Source organism: Chiloscyllium plagiosum, chromosome 24 (assembly GCF_004010195.1).
Source record: "Chiloscyllium plagiosum isolate BGI_BamShark_2017 chromosome 24, ASM401019v2, whole genome shotgun sequence".
Taxonomy (NCBI): domain Eukaryota; kingdom Metazoa; phylum Chordata; class Chondrichthyes; order Orectolobiformes; family Hemiscylliidae; genus Chiloscyllium; species Chiloscyllium plagiosum.
The window spans coordinates 40,188,614-40,207,257 of record NC_057733.1 but is presented as its reverse complement, the minus strand read 5'-3'; the positions used below and the strand labels follow the sequence as shown (position 1 = coordinate 40,207,257).

Sequence of the window (18,644 nt, the reverse complement as noted above, 5' to 3'; positions counted from 1 at the left end):
CTTAAACACATGTATCAGCAGGTTCAAGAACAGCTGCTTCCCTATCATTGATGAACCGACTCTCTGACTTTAAATAATGCTGACCTTGCTAATGTTGATCTTGCCTAGTGCACGCCCTGTGCGATGTAACCTGCATACTTCTGTCCAAGTGTTTCTTTCATCCTATGATCTGTATGTCCTTGCTTACTATGATCTGCCTGTATTGCTCATAAACAAAGCTTTTCACTGTACTTAGCTACATGTGACAATAACCCAAATCAATTAATCAACCAAAGTGTGTGAAAACAAATAACAACAAAAGCCTGCTTCATTAGCCATGTGTGACATTTGATAATTTGGTTACACAACCTGCCTCACCTTCTAAATTTCAGTAAAACATTTTTTTAATTAGTAATATTATTTTCTAAGTCTGGATTACTAAAGGTTAAAAGTAAGTTGAATGCTTGGATTTAAATGCACACTTGGAAAAAATTCCATTGAGCGAGAAAGGTTAAGCTTATAAAACAAATGCCAATAAACACATCGTCAAGATGAGTGTTAAATCCATTTTAACACCGAGGTGTGAAAATGTCTGGGCAAGGGTTGATATTATAAATTTCTAACACATCTCAGCATGGTCTCCCACTGATGAACAACAGAAGAGGCAGACAGAAATCTCACCATCTTCCAGACAGCACTGCTCTGACATTATGGTTAGAAAAGAGAAAAATGATTAACAAAGTGCAAATCATAATTACCTAAAGATCAAGAGAATCTTTGTCTAAGAATACAGAATAGCTGTAAGGATAACATATTTACTGCTATGTCCAAATATGTGTCAAAAAGGGTTAAGATTGAGGAATGCCCTCAGCACCATTCACTTTGATAATGTCATATGGACTTGAGAGCTGGAAAGGTCTGGACCTCAAAGGAGAGGAACCTAAAATTTAATCTTTCTCAAACAATGTCTATCATTTCAATATAACTTGCAACTAGTTGCTAGCATACAATAAACTATACCTTAATTAAAACAGTCTTCTCAGTGGTTTTCTTCAACACTGCAGACCTGCTGTTCATACACTTCAACAGAATGGCGGCAACAAAACTTATTACAAGCAGTAGCTCCAGATAGTTTTGTCAGCTAGCATACACACAAAAACTTCACTTGCACACCTGAGGGAACATTTACACTGCAAATATTATCACAGTGTAAAATAGTGTCCACACAAGGTGAATAACATCAGATTTGTCCATTTACAACAATCTTAATCAAGATCCTTTGTGAAATGAGGGAAACTACCTAGATGCAGGAATGGCATCATGCTTTCTTCTATTTAAATATTGAAACTAGTAAAGATATGAATTGTATGTACATAATGTTGTTTGATCTTTCGTTATTTAACATGTGTTGTGAATTCCTAGTGAGCACTGTGACTGCAATACTGTGAAGATCAAGAATTAACCTGATAACTGTTCTGGACAGCAACAGGGTGCTGGACAGTAGCAGGCGGTGACAGAAGGGATTCTGTTTTAACTGAATAATGGCCTACTGGGAAATGTCATTTCAATATCACATTGTGAATTAAGTCAGCACTCCATAGAGCACTAAAACTTTCTCTCACAAACTATTCCGATTAGCCATAACACAATATTTAGTATAAATTATTTATTCAGAAATGAATGGATTTGTTGGAAGCTTGCATGTCTGATTGCTTATCTTACCAGTTTGAAAGGAAACAGAAGCTGCAAAATGTCCATCTGTCCCTATTGTAGTACTACCCAAAGTTCCTCATCAACATTAAAAAAAGGCATTGATCCTAATCAAAATAATCTTTAGAGGCATTCTCCACATATTACAATGCCTAAGATTATTAAGATTTGAAGGTGCTGGTGTTAAACTGGGGCGGACAGAGTTAAAAATCACACACCAGATTCTATTCCAACAGGTTTATTTGGAAGCACTAGCTTTTGAAGCGCTGCTCCTTCATCAGATAGTTGTAAGGTATAAGATCATAAGATCAGAATTTATTGTGGTTCTGTTCCCCGAGCTGGGAATTTGTGTTGCAGACGTTTCATCCCCTGTCTAGGTGACATCCTCAGTGCTTGGGAGCCTCCTGTGAAGCGCTTCTGTGATCTTTCCTCCAGCATTTATAGTGGTTTGTCTCTGCCGCTTCCGGTTGTCAGTTCCAGCTGTCCGTTGCAGTGGTCGGTATATTGGGTCCAGGTCGATGTGCTTATTGATTGAATCTGTGGATGAGTGCCATGCCTCTAGGAATTCCCTGGCTGTTCTCTGTTTGGCTTGTCCTATAATAATAGTGTTGTCCCAGTCAATGACAAGCAACATGAGTTCGACTGGGACAACACTACCTGGTGTTGTATGAATTTTAACTAAGATTATCAAATATTTGTTAGAGGTCAACTGTGGAAATATATTTAAAGAAAACCTGAAAATGCCTGTCATTCTCAGATCTATTTATTCTCTGTTGTTCATGTGGGGAAGGAAACAATATACTTCACATGGAAGACTACGTGAGAAAGAGACAGAGAAAAACAGAGAAAGTGGAGAGAGAGAGAGAAGGGCATGAGGCTTATTGGTTTTTCTCCTTTCTTTTCCATTTATTATTACTCAATCAATGGTCATATTTAAGCAAACTGATGTTGTTGAGTCTTCGTTTAATTCCACTTAACCGAATCCGAAGAACCTCTTGGAATTACTTTGCGTTTCAAGACAGATGGCAATACATAATTCTCACAAATGAGCAGCGAGAGGCTTATTTGTATGGATTATCCGTCATTTGCACCCTCATTATTGATGAACCTCAGAGCTAATTACCATCCAGTTTCCTATTCGCCCACCCTCCAGTTAGAAACAAGATGGCAACAATTCCCAGCATGCTCTCTGTCCATTAACATTAGCATCGAAATTAGAGCAGCCTCATCACACGATTGTGGCACATTCACTCACAATACTGTCTGCACTTTAATGCTACACTTTGGAGCTTACTGGCATCTTTCAGTGTAGTGCTGCTGCATGGACAGTTTGCCCACAGGAATTGGTCCCCATGGAATGAAAAGCATTTCAGGGCTCTCTCAGTACTTATCCACCTTGAGCCTACTTAGATGCTCACAGCATCCCTGCCTTGCATTACCTGGCATTTCTATACTTTGCTCCTCAGTTAGAGCTAACAGACTCATAGTACAATAACAAAACCAAGAACTGTGGATGCCAGAGATCGAAAACACACAAAAATAGAAATTGCTGGGGAAACTCAGCAGGTCTGGCAGCGTCTGTGCAGTGAAAACAGAGTTAATGTGTCAAGCCCGGGATCCAGTTCACTGGATTTGAAAAGTAAGCTCTGTTCCTCTCCGCAGATGCTGAGTTCCTCCAGTAATTTCTGTTTCTGTGTGTTTCAGGCTCATAGTACCTCTGTCTTGCCTGGCCAGGCACAAGGCTGGGCAGCTTGTCATAGTTGTCATAATGAGGGTCTGAAGATTTGCTATATGGTACCTACATTACACCTGCACCATGTACCCACAGTGAATGCGCCAAACGCACTGCATGTGCATCAACCAAATAGCGTTACTTCAAATCTAAGGAGAATATTCAAGTCAAATCAAGTGACAGACCCTTCAGGCAGGAGGTCAACAGTATCACCCAATATCATTGCAGGGGCTTAGGCATGGTGAGTCAGCTGTTCCGGGCAGTCATGGTCAGGGTGCTGTCTTCACACTGGATGAGAAGCTGAATATCAAGCACCCCTCCTTTTGTCTTGGCTCTTTCTGACATATTGTGGGCCATCTTCTGGAATGAGACGAACAAAGTGATTGAGTGAGATGAAAGCGGCTGCCTCAGCTGCTAGTGTTGGTGTGGGGCAAAGTGCTGAGGCATCCCAAGGAGGATGAAGCACAGAGGCCATCCAGAGTTAGCGGTCGAAGGGAGGGAGGGGATTGGGTGTTTGAGAGCGAGTGAGGGAAGATGTGAGCATGGGGAAGGATGATTTTTGTTGGGATGTGGGTGCAGTAGCAAAAGCACAGTGAATGTGAGGTAGCAGAGAGATGATGATGGCACTTAACCTGGATGAATGGAAAAGATCCTACAAAATTGGGCATTTCTCCAGAGAGGCGAAACTACAACAATCCTACTAACAATCAGATTGGCCGAGACTTGGGTTGTGGCCTCCTCTGGCAGTCCTGGGGGAAGAAAGCAGCCCTTGTCTGCATCACTCCATCCACTAGGACCTTCAGGTTCCTATCTGCAAAGTGTGGTGCTAATTTCTCCTCATCTGCTATGTCTGGAGCGAGTCTAGCAACCCAATCATGGCTGTTCCATACTACCCGCACTTCACTGGGTGCATAATGACCTTTTAAAGATGGCAGCATAACCAATGATGCCCTGGCAGTGGTGAGCGCTTTCCTCTACAGCAAGTGGGAAAGGCAGGCTAACAGTAGATGAATGGGGCACCATAGGGGTGTGGTACCTGGTTAATGAGGAAAGTTGCTGAAAATGTGTTGCTGGAAAAGCGCAGCAGGTCAGGCAGGACCCAAGGAACAGGAGAATCGACGTTTCGGGCATAAGCTCTTCTTCAGCCCTTCTTCTCCTGTTCCTTGGATGCTGCCTGACCTGCTGCGCTTTTCCAGCAACACATTTTCAGCTCTGATCTCAAGCATCTGCAGTCCTTATTTTCTCCTCTAATGAGGAAAGTTGGGACAGTAACTTGAGAAAACATGCTCCCCCTCACAGAGGGATACCATCTAAGAAACCTTCCAAAAATGACATGCAGCCAATTCCTGGTAAGATTCAGTCCCAAATCCTTCATTGTAACATCTCTACATAACTTGATCAGATAGAAACAAACATTGCATTTTACGCCATTAATGTCTCATTGACTCAGTCCCTAGATATTTGGGCAAACGCATACCACATTTGCCCTCAGAAATCTCCAAGTGGCAACAGACTGCAGGCAGCTGATGACAGCGTTCTCTGTAAGTTCTCTACAGTTGCTCACTGGAGTGATGCCAAGAAAGGAATCTTTGGCAAGTTAGCACCCTGGAGAGTTGCATTCTCCTTCAAGGCCATCAGAAGGCACACTAGCAATTGTGGTGATATGAGCAGACATAAAATCAGTCCTGAAGAGATGTGACTGTAACAAGAGGAGAAATGCATCAGTCATTAGTGATGGAAGAAATGTAATTGTAAAGTAGAGTTTCTGGGCTTAAACTATCCAATGAAGAAATGTATTTGCACTGAGGAATTAAAATGTGCAAAGATTAGCCACCAGTAAATGGATTTGCTCGAAAAGAATCTTGACCAGATGGGCCAATGTGCTGAGGAGTGGCAGATGGGGTTTAATTTAGATAAATGCGAGGTGCTGCATTTTGGGAAAGCAAATCTTAGCAGGACTTATATATTTAATGGTAAGATCCTAGGGAGTGGTGTTGAACAAAGAGACCTTGGAGTGTAGGCTCATAGCTCTTTGAAAGTAGATTTGCAGGTAGATAGGATAGTGAAGGTGACATTTGGTATGCTTTCCTTTATTGTTCAGAGTATTGAGTACAGGAGTTGGGGTCATGTTGCGGATGCTGCCTGAACTGCTGTGCTCTTCCAGCACCACTAATCCAGAATCTGGTTTCCAGCATCTGCAGTCATTGTTTTTACCAGGACATTGGTTAGGCCACTTTTGGAATATTGCGTGCAATTCTGATCTCCTTTCTATTGAAAGGATGTTGTGAAACTTGAAAAGGTTCAGAAACCTCGATTATCAAATGAGATGGGCGGGCAGTATTTCGTTTGGATGATTGATTATTCAGATAACTGATTCAATGCCTCTCCTCTGGGACCTGGCGTTTTCTGAAGTTGCCTTTTTCCTCACTTTGCCTGCCTTGCTCCCTCTCTCTCTGTCTCAGGGATTGTTTCTGAGCAGACATACACATGTATGTAAGGCACCTGCAGCATTGCTGAAGCCTCTCCCCACCGCTGCTTCACTTCAATGGGATTGACAGAATAAGCACTTGCTGTGTCCATTCCCGGTTCAGGAGACTAGGCAGCAGCACACTGCGCAACCCCCTGCACCCACCGCCATCCTCGCCCTGCTTCCCCCCCACCTCCACCCACCCCTGCCCCCAGAATGGAGACAGCAGCCAGACTGAACACCAATAGCAAAACTGTTGCTGCCTTTGGGAGTGAGTCTCAAAATAGCACGCACACACACACACACACATGTGCAAACACACAACCTTTTCACATTGTACAGGACAATGTTGGAGAGATTATTTAGGGAAGGGTGGTTTAGGGTACACTCCTGTGTAGAACTCCAGGGAAAGTGTGGGGGGAGAGAGAGAGAGAGAGAGAGTGTGTGAGAGAGAGAGAGCACGGGAGGTCAGTCATTTGGATACTGTGCCTGGGCTCCCCTCAATGTCCAGGACTGTTCTCGGCAGCATTTCAGTAAGCCAAATTCACTTTTAATCATTGTAAACAAATGACATGATCAGTGTTGTTAACACCTCTCTAATGCAATGTTTCTATCAGGACCTTGAGATCTTCTTCAGATAATCTGAAATTCAGATAATTGATATTCGGATAATCGAGGTTCCTCTGTACAAGGATGTTGTCAAGGTTGGAGGATTTGAGTTATAGGGAGAGGCTGTTTTTCCTGGAGTGTCCAAGGCTGAAGAGTGATCTCATAGAGGTTTATAAAATCATGAGGGGCATGGATAGGATAAATAGACAAAACTAGAACTAGAGGGCATAGATTTAGGGTCAGAGGGGAAAGTATAAAAGGGACCTAAGGGGCAACTTCTTCACAGAGAGGGTGGTATGTGTATGGAATGAGCTGCCAGAGGAAGTGGTGGAAGCTGGTACAATTACAACATTTAAAACGCATCTGGATGGGTATATGAATAGGAAGGGTTTCGAGGGATATGGACCAAATGCTGGCAAATGGGACTCGATTAAGTTGGGATATCTGGTCGGTATGGACGAGTTGGACCGAAGGGTCTGTTTCTGTGCTGGACATTTCTATGACTGTATGACTAAATATGTTTTGCCATCAATTCCATGAAAAGGATGTGTTTGAAGTAGTTAGTGCTAGTAATTGCCCTGCTATTTTACATTTTTGTTTGTCAGTAGGAGCAAATAGAGATTTTTGGAAAAATCATTGTAACATCATCTAATGTTTGATACAGTTGTAAGTTTGTGTCCTCAGCATTATGTGTTTGACTCACACAGTTCCCCATAAAGAGTGCTCATCACAATCTGTCTTGGGCTGTGAAAAACTACATGAGACCTTTTGAAAGACATGACACATTCTCTTTTCATAGCCCACACCTGCCAATAAATTGAGTTCAGGGATGTGTAAGATAAGTGCATTTGTCAGGGCTAAATGTAAGGAAATAGGGTTGGAGGATGGGTCTGGATGGGCTACTCTTCGGAGGGTCCGTGTGGACTTGTTGGACCAAAAGGCCAGTTTCTATACTGTAGACATTCTATGATTCAATGATTTCTTCCTTGTAACTGAAGCCTTTCCGAAGACAATGATAGGATGCTGTGACTCCTTCCAATAACCCATTCCTTCACAAATATAACTAATTAATTTAACATATTAGGCTGCTCATTACATAAGAACATTAACTTGCTAAGTAAACATTTGTTCTGCAATTCATTCAGTTAACTGACAAATAAGTGCATGTTAAAAGAATTAGATAACTGGAAATGATGAAGTGAACACTAATCCTAACTGTTAACGATCTACTGCAGCATGTTTGTGTTACTGACATTGTACCAATAAATATACTGGAAACGAAGAATCAAACGAACTTTTAAAACGGTATATATTGATGGACTGCACACCAAACAATAATGGTGTAATGGAAACTTCTATTCCCATTGTAAATGCCTCCAGTATAGTTCCATTTGTGCAGAAAATTTGAAACAATCAACAAACCAAAATATGGATTTTCGAGAACACTGTGGAGCAAGTTTACAAGCCAATGGTTATTCATATGAAACACAAAAAGTATTACTGTTCAAATATCTGCCTCATTTTGACTCAGCAAATGTTCCTTGCTATTCATATTCCTATGCTAAGTTTATTTAAATTGTACGTTATACCCTTCTCAGGCTGGCGATTGGAGAGATGGTGGATTCAAACCTCAGTGATGCAGCATCATTAGTTTACTATGTCCCTGGTAGTACTTTTATCAGGGTGTGATTGAATATTCCAAATTCAAATGCTTTGGGTAATGATTTTTGCTGACATAAGCAAATGTTTGGTTGTAATTGGCATGTAGGGGAGAGGGAGGGAAGTTTTGTTGATTATATCCAAGAAGGAAACTTTGGAAGTCCAAGAAAAGAAAAAAAGAAATTGTAACTTCTTTTTGTTGCGTCCAAAGAACAGTTGAACAGAACATGTACAATGTGGCCAAGCTACTACAACATTAACACAAACTTGCTACCTAATGCTTTTTCTTACTCACATTGTTAGACAGCCTTACATTCCGATTGGCGCACATCCATCTTTTTAACCTCAATGGAGGATACCTTGACTTAGCTGGGGAGCTAGGCAGCTGCCAGGTGTTAAACTGTACTGAAGCTGAAATACATGAATGTTAACTGAAAAAAAACTCTATGCCAAAGAAATCAGTTTTGTTTAATATTGGGAACGCCTGATCAAATAAAAGATAATGCCATGTGGCCTGCAGACTACAGTAGGGAATTGAAGAAGGCTTGCAGGATTTATTCTTAGCCCACAGACTCTTTCAATCAACCGTACTAAATTCCAGTGTTTGGAACACGTAATGCTTCTATCGCCTGCACACTTGATTAATTGGGATTGCTACCTGGTTGGTGCAACACTTGAGAGGAGCAGGAAGGTGAAAGAAGATACCTGACATGATCTGCTATTTTCTTAATGACGACAACTGCATTTCCAAAGTAATTCATGGGTTGGCAAGCACATAGCAATGGCCTGAGCAAGTGGTAAGACACCATATTAATGCAAGCATTCTCTTTCGTCAATTTAATGGATGTTTTGATTCATATATTATCTATTTGGCAGCAGTCACTGAACTTCACTCCAAATATTGTGTGGGATTCATAGTGTGATGTTCTGACAATGTGATAATGAAGTATATGTACAACAGTTTGCATTTTACATTCATTACATTCTTTTTTATCTAGTGTAATACACTTGAAAACCTACCCCTTGTTGTTTGTAGAAATTATTTACTTTTGCTCTGCCTGAGTGACAGTCTATATTAGGAACGTCAATAAAGGTGCATGCTGAAATATTTTCGCATTTTATGAACTGAAAAACATTAGGACAATTTTTTTTTAAAAACACAGTGTCGAAACCAGTAGCAAGTTGAAAATAACAAAGCTCTTTCATATCAAGGGTTGTTCCATCTTGGTGCAACATTGAGTAGTAAAGGTAGATTGAATGATGCAATATGCTCTCAGCTCAATTTGAATCAGATCCATGATGTTAAGGGAACTATCTCCAAACTCAAGACTCTGGTTTATTAATACATCAGAGCAGGACAGGAGTGGTTTCAGACACCCAGAGGCCAAACTCTTGTTGCCAGGCACTGCCGGTGAATCAGAGACCTGCAGCTCTGTGAACTGTTTTGGTCAATGGGGAGACAGTGGCTGGTGCCAATACGCTATCCACTTGATTCCAGGCTCCAAGTGAATGATTGCAAGAGGATGTCAGGGTTACCAGTGTGGAGAGGGTGAACATCAAGAGGTTGGCTGTTAGCAGGCTCTATTTTCCCAATGCCAGGTCCCTCAGTCAGGTACTGAGTGCTTTTGAATGAGGCACCCTCCCCAGGAGCATGTGTATAACAATGCATAGGTTTGCTTATCATACTCCCAGTATAGTGAGGATCCCACCATACACAGCTGTAGCTAGGTCAATGTCAGTGGTAGTGGCTGAGGAATGACTTGCCTACTTAATGGCTTCAAACGTCAATTGATAGAAGGACTGGAAGGCTATCTGACAAATCTTCTGACATGAATTTATGACAATACTGGGAGGTATGTGGTCTTGACCCACCTACTATTCTCTCATTTGATTAAATGCCACACCGTCATACTTACCACAGATGAGAAAATTGAATTCATCCATTGACTTAGCATTGAAATACATGCATTTCATCACTTCCGTCAAACAATCACTCTAATCCTGAAAACTCAGTTTGCAAGTGTGGAATTGCACTTCTTCAGAAGTCATTTTACGATGGAGTTTTTTTTTAATTAACTGTGTTTCCTGATATGAACATTAAACATATGAATCAGGTGCAAGTGTAGGCTATTCAGCCCTTCATGCCTGCTCTGGCATTCATGTTCACTCTTCTACTGGCTTCAACTCCACATTTCCCTAATAACCTTTGATTCACTTATTAGCCAGGAATATATCTCTGCGTAAAAGGTGTTCAATGACCCTGCATCTGTAACTTTTCAGGGTAGATGGTTCTAAAGATTTTCAACCATCTGGAAGAAAACATTGTCCTCATCATCATCTTAAATGGGAGATCCTTTATTTTTAAAGTGTACCGCCTTGTACTAGTCTCTCTTACAAAGGGAACCATCCTTTCAGCATCCATCCTGCTAAGTCCACACAGGATCTTGTATGCTTCAATTAAATCACTTTTCATTCTTCTAAACTCCAATGCATTCAGGTTTAACCTGCCAAACCTTTCCTCAGAAGATATTCCATCATTTCAATCTTAGGTGTCAATCAATTGACCCTTCTCTGAACTGTTTGTAGCACGTGTATATCTTTTCTTCAAGAAGTAGACAAAACCAGTTCTTTTCTTCCCGCCAAAGTGGATAAGTTCGTATTTTCCCTCATTATACTTCACCTGCCAAATTGTTACCCACTCACTTCACCTACTCATGTCTCTCTGCAGATTCATCATGTCCTCTTTACATGTTTCTCTCCTACTATCATCCCACCATCAACAAATTAACCACTATACCCCTTCATCCAAACCAGTTGTTTTGACTGGATATAGTTGAGGCCCAACACTGAACCTGTCCACTCTACTTGTCAACCTGAAAACAATCAATTTATGCCCTACCCTATCTAGCTAACTGATCATCTGTCCATCCTACTATGACCCCACACCATATGCTTTTATATAGTGTAATAAACTTTGATGAGTTTCTGCTTTGAGCTTTTTTTTTAGATTCTGTTTGTCTTTATGTGGATTCTTCAATCTGATTTGTTGAGCAGACTACCTATCTCATGTTTCACTCACAGATGCTACAAATACTCTGTAAGTGGTGATGCATTAAATCAGGTGCCAGTGAGGACTTTGCTCACGACTTACCTCATTGACAACTGCCCACTCTGCTTCTTTACTGTTGACTTCATTCCAATCTGTATTAACAGAAACACACTATGGAATTTTGTTCATTAGTGCTATTATAGTTGCAAATGACAAAACATATACTATATACTATCGCATACAAAATAAATAATTTGTTGAATTTTCACAGTAAATTCTTGGTTTCATTGTTTGTAATGCAAACTTAACCTAGTCACTCTATACAAAAGTATGTAATGCTTATGGAAGCTGTTTGAGAGCTTTCATATTTTGGTAATCGAGATAAGATTGACGAATTAACCTAATGTACACAAGCAGAATATGACAAGTTACAAAACAGATTCTTCCATCTATCATAATTATAATTATATTTATTGCACTCGGTTGCTATAAGTAAGTCTACAACTAATCAAGCTATATAGAATAGTTTATTGTTGTATTTTTTTCAAAAGCAAATTGTTAGTGCTCAATAAGTCCATTTTGCCAAATTAAAGAACAGGTTTCAAATATTGCTGTTATGCACCATTGGGAGCTGCTTCAAATTGAGCCGAAGGGAAAGGATGAAAGACCCCCTTGTCTATTGACTATGAAAGTCTTCTTTCAAGTGAGTTTGAACAATCTCAATCCAAATCCTACAGTGAGTTTAGGCCAACAGCAGAAAACTGTCCCCAATTTGCCTTAATTGACAATAAATCAAGAATCTCATTCAGATGACTAGTGTACAAAATGTAATTTGCAAAGAGCGTGCTGGTTTCAATCTGGAGCTAAGACAAGTTACTTAGCCCAGTGCCAAGTTCTGTGATGTCTATCCTGTGACTGCCATCTCTGGGTGTCCCAACTTTTGATGGAAGGCGTAAGAAACTACTGAACACTACTGTTTACCCATGCAGAAAAGAATAAAGTTCCAGTTCTATTGTCTATACAAACCGTGTCTGAACTGCAGCATGTGTATGACCAGTGTTCACACTTAGATCGCAAATTCGTTCGGCTTTAGGTCCATCACAAGAGTATTTATAAGGAAGCACTCTCAGCAACTAAATAATATTAAGCAGTTCAGTTAAAATCCTTTTGGAAAACTTACATTGCAGCTAATGTACAGCAATAAAGTTAACTCAATATTATTCAGTGCGACAGGAAAAAATTACTACATCAATAAAAGAATTATCTTAATTACAATTTTAATTTATAGTGACTCTGAACAATTAATCTTTTAGAGTGTAAAATGTCTAAATTAAGAAATAATGCAAAATTCAGGCTTGTTTCCACATTTACCTGCTATTGGCAGGGCATTTGCTGAAATTACTTTGCTGCTAATATATCCATTTTGAACATAATCTGCAGCGAACGACATTAATATATACTTAGCATCAATGACTCTATATTTAAACAAGGGAAAGACTTTCACAATCTCAGCATATCCCAACATTGGTGCACTAACAGTGTTAGACTTATGATCTAAGGACATAATTCAAAACTCTGTCTCAGAAACTGAGGAACTCAATTAAATAAATTAATTTGAAATGATAAAATAATCTTGTGTAAGTAACAGTGACCACGAGGTTGCAATGAGAACCTATCAATGCCCTTTAGAGAAGGAAATCTGCCACTTTTATGAGGTTTGGTCGTTTATGATATTGAACTCACAGCAAGGCGACTGACTCATAACTGCCCTTTGAAATAGCCAAGCCAGCCATTCCATTATACTTAAAGAACTGGCAAACTACCATTTTGTCACAGGCAATTAAAGATGGGCAATAAATGCAGGACTTACATCCACATTCTATAAATAAATAATAACTTATTTTTAAATGAACATTTTTTTTAACCTATGCAGTACCCGGGAAGTATCATCCCTGTTGCAATGTAGGAAGCATAACTGAACAGACAGTGTTCTGCAGTCCCCATTATAATAACAAACAGGCAGTATTCCGTAGTCCCCATTATAATAACGTACAGACAGTGTTCTGCAGTCCCTATTATAAGAACATACAACACCAACTTTACAAAAGTGGATGCTCTGTTAGGTATCTGTCTTTTAATGAGCTACTCAGATTGACAGAGTTGTAGTTTCACAAGAGATCAATGATTAACAAAACATGAACCTTGAGACAATCCGTGACATGACACCTTTATGCGTAAAAGGATGGGATAATAAATTCAATGAGGTGAGGAAAATACTTTTAATGCAGTGAATTATTATGATATGTAAATCTCTTCCAGAAAACATGAGTCAGAACATGTTAGTGTTGGTGATAATGGAAGAGGAGTACAGCATAGGACAGTGAAGTTTAATGGAGTGGTGTGATATTGCGATCTTCCCATCTGTGAGTGGTTGTGCTCTTCTCTGACCACTTTGGAGTGAGGAGGATGGTGTGAGGGCCTGAATGTCCATTGCACCTTTATTGGTCTTTACTTAGTTGTGAACCAATTGTTCCTGTGAGACAAAGGGAGGGATTGACTGATGGAGGTGGATGGAAGAGCAGTTAATGCTGATACTAGGACAGGAGAGGTGGTGAGATGTCCCCCATGAGTGGATAGGAAGTCTGGATGGTAGGAAAGAGTTAGTAGTTTGGGAGAATGAAGTGCAGTTGGAACAAATATCTGCAAAAAAGTGAGAATCATAGTCCCTGAGCACTGGTGCATGTGTCGTGGCAGAGTTAGAGTAAGTAGTGGCCCTTTGAGTGTGAAGTAACAGAGACAAGATGATGGTACTGAGCTGGGAGGAATGCAGGTGCCTTTTAACCGTCTCCCCACACTGTTGTGTGTTCTGTTTAACTAAGGACACAAGCTGCCTGTGACTGGTGGTGTGGCCTCTTTGGTGATCTGCAGGAGAAAGAATAGCCTTGTTCTCCATCACTCTATCCAGCAGCATCTTTAGGTCCCTAGATGCAAGGCAGGGAGCTAGCTTACCTTTCCGACTCATTCCTTTGTTGATATTGATGAGCACCGCAGTATGAGAGGTTGGTCCTGTCTCGCAGCATATGAATTGATGTACGTCACCAGTGGCATGAATGTTGGTAGATCTTAGCAGTAGCGAGCATTTCCACCTCTACTGCTATGATTCCATGAGAATGGTGCTGATACTTAATTAATGAAGTCAGGATTTCTTGATAAAAGTCACTCCAAGTCATGGCGGAAAAGCACCATGAATCACACTTGACAAAACATTTTAGCTGTAAATGCAAAACATTCTACTCCTCAAACACAAAAGCGACAATGCTGAACAGTTATGAAACATAGATAAGCCTAAGTTGGAGCAATTCTATCTGACAGACATTTAGAAGTGATGTAAAGGCATCAAGACTGTAAGAAATAGGAACAGGAAAAAGGAATAAGAGTTGGCTATTTGGCCACATGAAACTGGTCCACCCTTCAATAGGATCATGGTTGATCCAACACTCCTCACATCCACTTTCCTGCCCTTTCCCCATCACACTTGATTGCCCCAAAGACAATGCAGAAAAGATTCACAGTGGTAGATTTGAGGATAAGAGATTTCAATTACAGGGATATATGGGATAGCAGACCCAGATTTGTCAAACGTAAAGTCGAGAAGGAATTTGATAGAACTTTCCACAGTCACAAGGGATCAAGATGAGAGTATGTGGGGGGAAAACCTGTCCTATTGTCTGAGAATGGATTGAAGATAAAAATAATCTTTGCTTTCAAAAAGGCACTTCACATTTATCTGGAGAGATTAAAAATTGCAAGCTGACAGGGAAAAGACAATAGAGTGAGACTAGCTTACTAGTGCTGAGAGCATGGACCTGACAGGATGGAAAGGCCTGTTTCAGTAAGGCAACCATTCGATGACTCTACATGATTTGTGGACCCATCAAGTGACAAACAAGCTGTGATTGAATGATGTCTGATGTACTGAACTGGATTAAATGCCTCCATTATATTTCCTCTTTTTAACATTTATTCTTTTTATTACTTTACTGTTCTGCTGAAGTCTTTAAAATAGAGATTTCTCAGAAAATATTTTCTATTGTTTTTAATGTCACATAAACATTTCCAATTGGTTCTGCTGCCAAAAGAGAAAATAAAAGCAAGGAAACACACAAAGAAAAATAATATTACAAAAATCATCGGAAAATATTGCCGTAAGAAAAACAGCACCTTTGACAAAAAGATGTTCCTTTGAATTTTTGGTTGGCTTCTTTATTCATGAAACTTCCTCACTGCCTAATCCAAGTGGGCAAACTGGAGTTTCAAGTGTCATCCCATCAAAAACTAGAAATCACACACAATCTGCTATTCACCCATTAAAGCCGTATTTAAATATTGGAAAATTGTTGGCAATATTAGTACCAGCCTAAATACGATTATACACAGTGAGATTCCAATAGGAATGGGATACAAAATGCCAGGTTTTTTTGCTTCCCACCTGCCCTCATCATGACAGCAGGAATTACCATGTAAAATCTTCCCTTCTTTTGACAACTGCACTAAATGCTGGCACATAATTCTTCAAAGTAGGAGTGCGCTGTCTCCGCTAATCTCTGGTGATCAAAATGCTGATCACTTTATTCGCTTTTGTAATTCTTGTCTGTGAAAATATGCGTGATCATATCTCAGGCAGCCTCATGAGAAGAGATGAAAAAACTTCCTTGCACCAAGAGGTTGGGGAGAGCCAGGATAGAGTCCATAAGAGGTAGTAAATATGCTGTAATCTTCCTGCAATTCAAGAAGCCGATACACAATCACTTTCTTAAATGGATTTGGGAATGGCCAATAAATTCCAGCTGAGTCAATGTTGCCCATGTCCCGTGAAAGAATATTTAAAAAAAAACCTGCTTAGAAAGAGAAGTTGGCAATGACACAGCTCCTGTCACATCATCAACATACCTTCAGATCATACAAAATTGGAATGGTAATGTTCTTTGTCATATGTCACATGACATTACTTTCAAATTTAACAATATCCGAAAATCTGAAAATCAAACAAATGGGTCTCAGTAGCACAGAAGTATCTTTTTAAAGAAAATATGAAAATACATAACCTGGCATAGATAATAACTAATAACAGATGCAAGGGAATTTGTAGCAACATAAACTCAGGGTTCATACAATGAACATGCACTGCTTGAACTTCACTCTCACAGTTTAAGGCCTTCCCATAAATCTTTTGACTAAATTACTACTTTGTTGCTAAATTACAAGGATTCATAACATTTCTTTGTAAAATTGTAATTTTAAAACAACTAGATTTTTCCTTGTATTGCATAGCAACAGCTCTGGCCTCAAGATTACTTATAGAAAATATGTTCATTAAAACATGGATAGCTTAATGAATTTCATTATGTGCAATGAAGGTAGTTAAATGAAATTGTAGTCTGTGGTCACAATAATTTTGGGATAGTGTAGGGGGGGGCGAGCTGAGAATAGTTCATAGTTCGGCACAACATCGATGGCCGAAGGGCCTGTTCTGCACTGTATTGTTCTATGTTCTCTATAACGCAATGTGTCATAATTAGAACATGTTTACTGGGAAATTTTCCATCAGCTAAAATGTAAAATACATGTTTTTCAAAACTTTGATCAACCATATTATATCAAGCAAAAAAAAAGAACAATTTACATTTAAGTAGTTGTGTGATTGATCACATGACATCCCAAAGTGCTTTCAAACTAATTAAGTAGCTTGCAGTATCGTAACTGTCGCAATGCCAGGAAATATGTAGCTAACTTGAGCACAGAAAGGTCTCACAAACAACAATGACCAGATAATGTATTCTGAAGAAGGGTTGCTGGACTTGGAATGTTAACTCTGTTTTCCCTCCATGGATGCTGCCAGACCCACTGAGTTTCTCTAGCAGTTTCTGCTTTAATTCATTTTCGTGTTGCTGGTTGAGGGATAAATATCATCAAGTCACCGGAATTAACTCTTCTATTCTTTATAATGAAGAGTGGCCCCAGAGTGAAAGAGCTGCTATAGTTTCCCAATCACGAATAAGCTTTTCATGACCCGAGTGATGAACATAATGTGGAGACAACCCAAATAGAATTCAACAGTTCATTTGCAATGGCCACAGCAATGTGAAGGTTAAATGGACTTCCTGCTACTGAGTCTGATTGAAAGTATGTGCATTTTATATCTTGTTAGATTTTGGTTGGCCACTCTTTCTTTCATATAATGAGCAAACATCATTGTTTCTAGCACCTAATTTATAGCAGTGAGTCTTCATTTTTTAAAATTAAAATAGAGCATTAGAACAAAGCCATATGGTTTTCATGAATAACAAAGTCAGTCGACTGAAGTTCCAGCATGTAAACAGTAACTAGTCCAAAACCACGGATGGTGACAGAGATGGAGGTTTGCTGCCATTGTTTTATTAAAATGTATTCTTTTTGAGGAAGATTACACCCTTGGAGCTGGACAGCAGAAGAGACCTTCGTAAATGACTATGGTGAATTTACATTTCAACCAACACCTTTAAGCTACTCAGCTGTGTATTTAGGAATTTCAGGCTTGCAAATGTGCAGGAAAGCACCTTTAAGTCATTAGAGTTAGCAGGAGCTGTTCAGTATATATTTGTAAGTTATGTTTGAGGAGCTCCTGCTGGTTCCAATCAGTTGTCACTAAAGCACACAAGCCACAAGCCTTTCATTTGTAATGCTTAAAGATTTTTTTTTTCTTTTCTTAAAGTTGTATTGCTCCCAAAATTTTTAGATTAATACATCCTCCCTTATCTTTAATTGAGTCTTGTGGCGCAGCTATTGCATACCTAGAACAAAAACAGAAATTGCTGGAAAGGCTCAGCAGGTCTCACAGCATGTGTGGAGAGAAATCAGAGTTCAGTTACCCTTCCGCAGAACTGATGATAGCTCGGTAAATGTTGGTTTTTATGCAAAAAAGAGATTGAAGGGAGGCGATAAGGAGTAAACAATGGGTCAGATAGAACCCAAATGAAGTGAAAATCAGTTGGACACTCAGAAGAGTAGATAACAGTCGGCCTGGGAGAAGGAAAGCCACTAATTAGTGGACAATTAGCGGCTAACGATGGGTGATGTGTAATAGTCGACCATGTGATAACAAGGCCTGCTGTGTAGGGTTTGGGGTAAGCTCATGTGAAGATGCCTCAAACCTTAAAAGTGTTGAACTTGATATTGAATCCAGAAGGCTGTCGAGTCCCCAAGCTTCTACTGAGCTGCACTGGAGCACTGCAGCTAGCCTGCGATGCACATGTTGGCCAGGGAACAAGGTGGTGTGTTGAAGTGACAGGCAATTGGAAGCCCAGGGTCTTTTTCACAGACAGAACGTAGGCGTTCTGTGAAGCGGTCACCCAGTCTATGCTTTGTTTCCCCAATGTAGAGGAGATTACGTTGTGAGAAGT

General features: G+C 39.9%; 1 long non-coding RNA gene across 1 annotated transcript in view; it reads right to left on the bottom strand.

Annotated features, from left to right (window-relative positions):
- Positions 1–12,440, bottom strand: part of LOC122561929 — a 33,304-nt gene extending 20,864 nt beyond the window's left edge. The window contains exons 1-2 of the long non-coding RNA XR_006315157.1: positions 12,232–12,440; positions 11,308–11,357 (exon numbers count right to left, since the gene is read on the bottom strand). This is a non-coding gene — a long non-coding RNA (uncharacterized LOC122561929). The remainder of the gene's footprint in view (positions 1–11,307; positions 11,358–12,231) is intronic.
- Positions 12,441–18,644: the final 6,204 nt, after the last annotated feature.